General features: G+C 37.7%; 1 pseudogene; it reads left to right on the plus strand.

The window, feature by feature from the left end:
• Positions 1 to 776: 776 nt before the first annotated feature.
• On the plus strand, positions 777 to 896 carry LOC129898017 (5S ribosomal RNA; annotated as a pseudogene).
• Positions 897 to 10,099: the final 9,203 nt, after the last annotated feature.

Raw genomic sequence — 10,099 nt, forward strand, 5'->3', positions numbered from 1 at the left:
CTTAATCATGTCGGGGACATTGGAATACTGGAGTAGTAATTGTTACTGTAGGCAACTTGATAAGTGATGGATAGTCATTCCGGCTACCTTCGAAGTTAATCTCCCGGCTTGTGACATATCTTCAAGTGTCTAATAGTGTGCTTAGTCTATTTAGTAGTGTGAGGGAGAAATGCAATACTAAGACCTGTCTATGCTCCTGATCTCTTCTTGGACTGATCTCAAGGCGTTAATTATAATTGAAGTCCCTTTATCTGGGATATTAGATGAGGAAACCTCACGGAACCTTACTACTTTCTTGTCATATAACTTCACCTAGTTCTAGCGGCATAGGTGGTCTTGCTTGGAAGCAAATGAGCCGATTCGTTAGCCTACTCATAATAACCCATATAGCACCCTACTCTTACAGAGTACAAAATAGGTTCATAATGACGTTGATAATTTAGGAATTGTTAGCCTCGTATAGTCCTTCTCGACACTTTTCAGAACTTTAACTGGCATTCGATCTTTTGGGTCCTTCTTTTTTGCCCTCAGAGTTGGCTACCAAGTGGTGTCAAAATTCCCTCGCCCACTGGCTCATATAGCCAATCTACGGTTTCCCTCTCATTAACTAGCTCTATGTTGAAGAGTTGTGGTATTCGAGTGCATCGTCAATTAGCAATTAGCTAATCCTTCTTGTGTTGCTTAGGCCCTTGTTACAATTTCCTTAACATATCTTATAATACTCTAGGTACATAATCTCATATCATTTCTCCGTCACTAGTTTAGATTCCTCCATCTCGCGCGATCACACCAACACTAATGCATTAAGTTCCATCAGAATTTTGAAGTTAAGCGGGTTGGGGCGAGAGTAATATTGGGATGGGTGACCTCCATAGGAAGTCTTCGTGTCGCGTTTCATTGTAATCCTTGCCATAATGTATAGGGTACTCGACTTAGCTCCAGATTTACCTCAGTATTGTTTCGCGAGTCTTTATGTTTTGCTCTATCTTCTCATCTGTTATCTTGCATCCAGCGTCGATATCCTTTCATTAGTACATTCTTCTGTTTTTATACGCCGCCTTCTAATGTTATGTTGTTCAGGGTCTCATCACAAACTTCTTAATGCTGCCTTATGTAGCATTCTGGCGTCCCTCCAATTATTGGTAGCTTCTGGACCTTTCTAACTTGGTTTGGCAAGGTATCTTATTAAAGTTTAGAACCCATCTTAAATGTATTCCCATATCGATTGCCTTCACCTTACTTTTGTCATTTTCTCATTAACTTCCCCCCTTTACAGGGTACTCATATTTTCCTCTGTTTGTACTTGTAGTCGTTCCAATTTCAATTAGGTAGTACTTGTATTCTGATGATAACTATTCCAGGTTTTCTCGAAGCAGTGGTTTTGTCCCAACCTATATCCTGTGCTTTATGGGGCGAATAGAAGTTGCGTCATTTGTTCCTTAAGTTCTCCATTCTCGTCCCTTAAGGGTTTAACTATTTTTGGTGCGACGTTATGTACATGCGTCATTTTTTTGTATCGTAAGTCCCATGCTCTTACTGCGTTCTCAACGCAGGCCTTTAACTTAGCCAATGCATACTATGTGCGTCTGACTAGTAGTTCCACTTTATCCCTGCATACTCGTATCACACTTTTTGTTCGTACATATATTCAGTTCCCGACATCTCTTTGAGGTGCTTCTGTTAGAATTTCTTTCCCCAATTAGTTAGTGGAGAACTATGAACTGTTATCGCAACTCATTTTCCAACCATTGTTGGAAGAAATTAGAACCTCTTAAACATCAAAATATTTCTTTTAATACTTGACCTACCTGGCCTCCTTCTGAGTTTATCCTCGAGTTGTGAACAACTCGTCCAATTTACAATAGGAGTTGAGGGCTTGCTATTTTTTTCAAAAAGAGTAAAACTCATTCGCGGAACATCTTATCCTTCATCCTGAGCCCTCTGTTTATCTTCCTACAATACAAATACGGCTAGAGATACCATAATCCGAACTTTCTACTTAAATAAGCTTTTGTTCCTCCGACATAAAATTTTTCAAGTGAAAAGGGTGACCCTTATCAGCAACATGAAGGATACCTCTTACAACTTTAGTTGAACACAGTAGGGGTACTTGGTATCAACTTCTCAGATATCTCAAAAATCTATGTTTCATTTCCTTTTCCCCGTTCTGGAAAAATTTCGACAGAGTTTCCTCTACACTTCTTACTATCCCACAACCTGCACGTAGAAAATACCAACAATGCCTCACAGGGCCAACAAATATATATATATATATATATATATATATATATATATATATATATATATATATATATATATATATATATATATATATATATATATATATATATATTCATATCATATCAAAGCCGCACAGGGCTTTCAATGTCATCTCATATCACAACCACACAGGGTTTTCAACGTCAACAATAATATAAAAATACTAGACTTACCTCATATGTCCAACTTCAAACTGCATCTGTTGCACTTTCTGTCTGCTTTCCTTTCAGGTTTCAACTTTATATTTCAATACCTTACCCAAAGGATATCTTCCGTGGCTTTACTTCACTTACATGCATGCTTCGTAACTTCCCATGTCGTCTATTACTTCCTTCTGTTGGTGTCGTCCTTCTGTTAATATCCAAGATTAGTATAAGGAATTTTCCTATGACTCGAATCTAAAGCACGATCTAAGATGTAGAAGAAAGGTAACACCCTAAATGTCATGTAGCTTCATGTTTATAGATGTGGTGCGCAACACATCGATAACTAAGACTCTATTAGACACGGTCTGTAGATAACTCGAGGATGAACTTCTCTAATACCACTTTTGGCACGACCCAACCCCGTAGGTCGCGACTGAGGTCCGACCTGGACCCCTCATACATATATCTATTAGCTGTGGTCACATTGAACTATAAATAAAACAATATCATGTAACAGAGTCCCACTGGGCGATAACATTTACATACACCTGTAGCCCTTTTTGTTTGTATCACAACATGACAGGGCACGTAAGCCAACAAGGCTGCCATAACATAACAACATATACAATATATCATATAGACCCAGCTGAACCAAATTGACATATACAACCCATATATACATATTTGCAGACCTCTAAACATATAAATGAAAATATATAGTGGGACAGGGCCCCCGCCGTACCCCTGAATGGATAAAACAATTTCTATACATTCGTGGACAGTATCAAAACTAGGCCCCGATACAATGGAGCCTCTTCCAGCTGAGCTGCATGGAATACTAAGATGACGGACTCCCAAAATCTATATCTGTACCTGCAGGCATGAACGTAGCTCCCCAGGAAAGGGGGTCAGTACGACATATGTACTGAGTATGTAAAATGTAACATAATACACTAGAGGTATATTCGAAATAGAGAAGCAGGGGAATAAATTATCAAATTGAAGTCATGTACCTGTACTCTGTGAATCACAAAAGCATGCATGCTCAATTTATACAATATAGCCAGCCCTTTCAGGGGTTCGGTGAATCACATTTGTAGGACTATCATAGGCCTGGCCTTCTATTGAGGGACTCAGGGAATAATGCAGTGAACTATGCACGAGAACATATCCTGGCCCGGGACTCAGAGAAATAAGTGTTACAATATACACGAGTAGAGAAGTGAGTTACTATATGCAATTTAAATCATTATTAGAGACTTGACCATATAAGAAGATTAAAATTTTGTCGGAGGACTCGAGTAGTAGTGTAGTCATCTCGAGTGACTTCTAAATGACATTATGGGCAATATCAACTATAATCTCGGGGCTCCTAGACATGTACTAAAGTAAAGCCAAATTGCTTATGGAACCAGAAACATTTGTTAACATATAGTTTGTAAGACTTGGAGACTGTACATTTGTTACCTCTTTAACATATAAAAGTTTCAAGGGAAATAGTTCAACTACTATCAGAGTTCGATATTCAAAAGTAATTAAGAGATGTTTAAGAATGGAGTTACCTCGGAGTTCAGATCAGATTCAACTTATGACTAAGACAAGGACATGCCCCAAAAGAAGAAAGAGAATAAGCTCTATCTAGTCTGTACTTTCCTTTAGGTGATCTTCATATACATATTTCGTACCCGGCCCTTCACGGGGCTTGGTGAACCACTATGGCATTGTAACCTCATTTTCTTATCAAATACATCTCAATGGAAATGAGAGATAGCTTCCCATACATTACATTCTGACACATAGAAGCCCTACTAGGCAATACTTAATCTTTACATGAACTCTAATACTGAACAGTGGATAGGGGTTATGAGGCATACTCGGAATTCTGGGAATGGAATTATCCCCGCACTTCATATACAATTCACTCAAGGCTAAACATTGCCAAAAGGAAAGAAAGATAGCTATACGGACTTATACCAAAACATGCCAAGAGAAAGCTTTACATACCTTGTCTGAGTTATTCCTCATCGTGTTCTCCTCGTTGTCCTTTGAACCTATTCAACATGAAAGTAATATGAATATCAAACCCTCTTAACTCTCCAGCACCTTAGGTTACATCTTAGTATTAATGTAATCTATGTCCTTAGTCGTTTCCCCGACTAGTTCTGTTATTCGCTAAGGCGTCGACGAAAATTGGGCAGCACCTCCCCTATAATGTGTCCTATCCAAATTTCCAATTAGGTCCCTAAGAACTACAGATAACCAAAAACAACAACCTGCAACAATTCATACCAACCATATACAACATGAATTCCAAACGACTTATTCAAAATTACGATATCAAAATAGGGTTTCTAGTTTCCATTTTTGTCAAACCTTTAACCGTACGAAGCGGGGGTCATGTGGATGCAACCAGCAGTTCCCACACCTCATTTAGAAAATTTTTATACCCTTCAACCACAAGCCACACCTCTGAAGAAGTACCTCACAAGAACAACACTCTATTTCGGCAACAATTCAACTATAGAGACTTCAATTTAGTTTATTCTTAACGTCGAACTTTTTACAACTTTTCCACAACTTCCAGCAGCCAAAAAGGTGTGTAATACACCCTATAATAATACCATAAAGTCCAAATTTAAAGGAAAAGCGTTACCTTACCCAAAATTGGCCAAAACTAGCCAAGTCGCAACTCAGAACTTCTTCAAACGTGCTGAACTTGAGCGGGCCGTTTGTGCGACTTCCTCGCTGCCTCAAATTGGATTTTCTCGTTTTTAAACATCAGAATATAACCACGGGATACCATAATTAATTAATTCACGGAATGGAACCCGGAAGCTTACCCAAAAAGGGTCAAATCCATAGCCCTTCTCCCTTGTCCCTTTCATGTTTTTCTCTTTTTTTCTCTTCCAAATTCCAATTGCAAAGCTGGAGTTTTAGTTCCATGAACGTCTTAAAATACATATATACGTATCCACGTACTTAAGGTACACCGTATATAATTAATTCACGGAAGAAAATTGAAAAACTTACCTTTAAACTTCATAGGCCATGGCTGCCTCTCTATGTCCCTCTTTCACGTTTTTTTTCTCTATGTTGGCTGATGTTTTAATGAAAAACTGAAGTATATGATACATATACACATATATATGTGGCTTTAGGGTGTGACATGTGTCATCCCCAAGAGGTGACACGTGTCCAGCCCCCTATTGGGCCACCGCACCTATATGTTCAAGGAGGGGATGCCACGTGGCAGTGGGGCCCACTTCCCCCAAGCAGGTGGGTCACCTACTTGACCCCAAGCAGGTGGGTCACCTGCCTACTTAGGTGCTGCCACGTGTCACCCTCCCATTGGCTGCCCCAAATTTCTTTTTTCTCTTCCTCGTGTGTTCGTAATCTCGTTCGTAATCTCGTCTCACTTTAACAGCCTATGAAACCTTTGCTACATAAGCTTTGTATGGAATCAAGTAACTCACGTGTGTAAGACTTATAACTTAGTAGTTTACGTAGATAAGTCGATTCCTACGACTCGTTACTTGGCCTACAACTCCTTCGGACTTCTCTTGACCCTATTTCCAACCTTCCCTACCAAGGGGTGTCACATTCTTCCTTCTTAGAGTTGTTCAATAGGGTCGTAACTTAAGTAGTTCACATACTAGCTTCTAAATAACTTAAGAGACATTCCGAGTTTAAAAGTGTGGGGTGTAACAGTACTGGTGTGAACCTAAGCTCTAATACCACTCTATTACGACCTAAAATCTAGTCTTGATGTAGCCTACTACAATCCACCAAGTAGTCACACAAAAAAATAGTGAAACCATAACCTACCTCGAGGCTGAAACTGCACTTGAATCTTTATTCATGTGCATTTCCTTTTCGAAGAGCCTCAGATTGTTTCCAAGCTATCAAGAATGGATAGAGTAAGTCAAAATTAATCCAATGATACCATGACAAGGAAAATGACTCCTAAAAAGATCCCAATGTGCTCAAGGAGTTTATGCTAAAAAAATGAGCATAATCCGAGAAAAAATCCACACCAAGCAGTCACACCTTCTATGAGAATTAAAATGGATCAAAAACTGAAATTAAGGAGGATTTAATAAAATTTAGTAAGAGAAATGGAACATTAAATGCCCCTGAATGAAATGTACCCATGTGAATTTCAAACACCCCCAACAAGAATCACCAAAATTGGTTAAGATATGCTCTCAAAATCAGTTTTTTGTAACTTTCAGAATGAAATATTGCGTGAACGATTGGGATTAAAAAATTCATGGAAATAGTAAACTTAAGCTTTTCTATCACGGGACCCAGGTCAGTTATCCTGAACACTGATCAAATCTCCCTTCATGATCGCTACAGTCACCCCAAAATCGTGATGACCAAAGGACCCTCATCTTCTCGATCGCGACCCCTGGCCAAGTACACGAAGGGTAAACTGAGCTGCACCAGTAGTTCAGCTGGTGCTGAATTTTGAGGAACCTGAAATTCCTCTGATAAGGGTTTGGAATTCATTTGGAATCCCTTGAACATAAACAAAATATGCTACCCAACTGTTAACGGCATTTCGTACTCAACAAAATTTATAAAATGGCCAACAGAGGTCGTTTTATAAAATGACCTAAAATTCATCCCGAACACCTCGATAACAAAACCAAAGGCTGTTCTAGACCAAACTCTGTGATTTGGAGCTAACCGAGAAAAGAAAATTTTCATCCAAGAGTGTTTACTCAAAATATTGACCAAAGTCATACTGGCCAAAACTCTAAAGCTAAAATTCATAATCGCACAAACTTAACATGAAAGCCCAAAAACCCAAACCAGTCCTCATTCTACACCAAAATGACTATTCCAGAGTTGACAAGATTGTCATCTGACATCAGAATCTCTGAATGTTGATTAAGTCAACTCTTTCAAGCCTTAAGCCTTAAAAAATGGCTAAACCACGTCAAAACTCAACAGATCACCCTAGGGAGCATGTCACCCACCCCAATACCATATAATTGCTACTAGGAAGCTGCGAGGAGGGGAAAATTAGTAAACATATACAAAAGTAACAAAAATGACTCTAAGAGTCATTACAATGGTTTGGTTACATGTCTCTTATGCATTCATTGATTGTAGAACCCATAGGGTCAAATTTTAATTTCCTAATGAGCCTATGCTTGAAACAAAGGGTAATGATTAGGTTGTTAAGGGTCGATTTATCTTATGTCTTAAGACCCAAAAATTATTTCCAAAGAGTGCATTTATCATTCAATGCGAGTTAGGGATATTGATTATGAAAATGCTACTCATGAGTCGGTCCCTACAGTAAATGAGTTTCCCAATAAATTCCCAATGATTTGCCCAGTGTTCCTCTCAAAAGGGAAATTGACTTTGGTATAGATATCATTCTTTATACTCAACCTATATTTATTCCTCCTTACATAATGGCTCCGACAAAACTTAAGGAGTTGAAAGAGAAATAGAAGGATTTGATGAATAAGGGTTTCATAAGGCCAAGTATTTGTCCATGGTGTGCTACCGTGTTATTGTTAGAAAGAAGGATGTGTCAGTTCATGCCACGATGCAAGCCTAAGTTCTTGATGTGACACATCAAATGAGGGACCCGAAGGTACCTCACCCAAGCCTCATAGAATTCATTTAACCTTACATAGGTATTGACAATAATTAAGCAAGAAGAAAATAAGGAAAAAGAGTGACTAAGGGAAAAAATCATAGAATAAAAGTCATTATCAACCTTTGAACATCATACATTTGCATCCAAACATACCCCATAATCATAGACTTAGAGGGGGCTAAGATAGGTCTATAGCTCAAGTTCAATCTAATATAAAACGAAAAGTCAAATTAAATGTCTTAAGGTCATATTATATCATAAGCTAAAAAGATATGGAGTTCGTTTCTGAAACATGGGAACTCACCCAATAGTAGCCTTCAACGCTATCTACTAGCCACATAGAGGAGAATGAGGAGGAACGTTGGTTTCTACATGGTGATATCATATAGAAAAAGGAGTATATGTTAGTACTTCAAATGTCTTAAGTATGTAGGCATGGAATATAAAAAGAAAGCATTAACACATCATAAGGTAAAATGCATGAGTATATACATGTATGAGACATAAAGTAAATAGAATTTGAAACCTCCATTTGTGTATGATAACTATAGCCGACATTAAGACAATGTGATCTATAGCATGGAATTCAAGATAACCCCGCTACGTTGGCACGGGGAGACTAATTATTGGGTAGAACTTTATCAATCTTCATTCATTTATTTAACTTTAACTTTTAATGGTCATATGTTTACCCACTAGCATATCCTAGAAGAGCTCAAATGTTGGCACATAGTTAACGAGACATAGGGTTTCTACTAGGATTATCTAACCAAATAACACCTCAATGCCCCATTCAGTGCTAAGTCAAATTCCACAGAATAATATATCATGGTAACATAAGCATACATATAGTTTAATACTTCAAAATAGTCATAACATATAGCTTGAGAATTCAACACATCACATTTCGTAGAATAGCTCATTAAAACCTTTGGTGATTCAGCTATGTAAGAATTGTCTTTATTGTATAATAATCCATCATTCACGTCATCTCATCATTCTTTCATTTCATATCACCCCCTTTTGATAATAGACAATCCTTTCATTAAAAAATCATTTGGAGTAAAAATCTTTCAAGTAAAACTTCATTGAAAACATAGTAAAACTATATGGGTTCTATTCACTTCAACTTTCAAATCAATAAAATCAATATGTACATGCATGAGAATACTGGAATGCACCCATTTCAAACATACTTGGAATAACCCACCTATTGACTTTAAAACCCTTTTTCATGTCTTCACAAAAGGACCTTTGAAGAAACAACAATTCTATTCAATTAAGAGAAATTATAACCTAAGATAGGTAAATAAATTTCAAATACCCAATAATTTATGCATTTGGAAACATGATATTAAAACCCATATAATTCATCATTGAAATTGAGCTACTATGTTATAAAATACTTGGGCTTCATTGGTGGAAGAACCCATGAATAAAGACCCACATATCTTGATGAATTTGATCATGAAATTGAAGAGGAGACTTTATCTTTCTTACCAAATCCCTAGAAATTTGCTTGGGAAATGAAGGAGACCTTGAAATAGCTCTTGAGAAGAAAGGGTTTTGTGTAGGGGAGTTAATGTGCGAAATGATGGACTTAGGAAGGATTAGTGTCCTTAGATAGGGTAGATTTCATTCCCAAAACGACCATACTTCTCTGATAAAATATGAGAAAGGATTAAAATGCCCTCCTTCATATCCTTCCATACTAACCCTATAAATGGTCTTTACAAGTTATAGACCCTTCTATGACTCATACAAAGGACTCGTCCTGCAGTGTTTGAGAAAGACTTTTAGAACTAACCCTCTAAAGTTTTTCTATGACTCGTTCTTATGAGTCATCGACCTGACTATAAGTCATAAACACGACTCATTCTACAGGGTCAGCACAACATGCAAAAAAGAAGTCTCTGAAGTTCCTTGAAGAGTTGTTTCTACGAATCATCTTATTGTGTACGAGTTGTAACTTTGCTTGTAGACCCATTTCCTCCCTTAGTAAGATTTCCAACCTCAATATCACTTCTAAGAGTTAGTCCTATAAATCATAGGC

This window comes from Solanum dulcamara, chromosome 7 (genome assembly GCF_947179165.1).
Source record: "Solanum dulcamara chromosome 7, daSolDulc1.2, whole genome shotgun sequence".
Classification (NCBI taxonomy): Eukaryota; Viridiplantae; Streptophyta; class Magnoliopsida; order Solanales; family Solanaceae; genus Solanum; species Solanum dulcamara.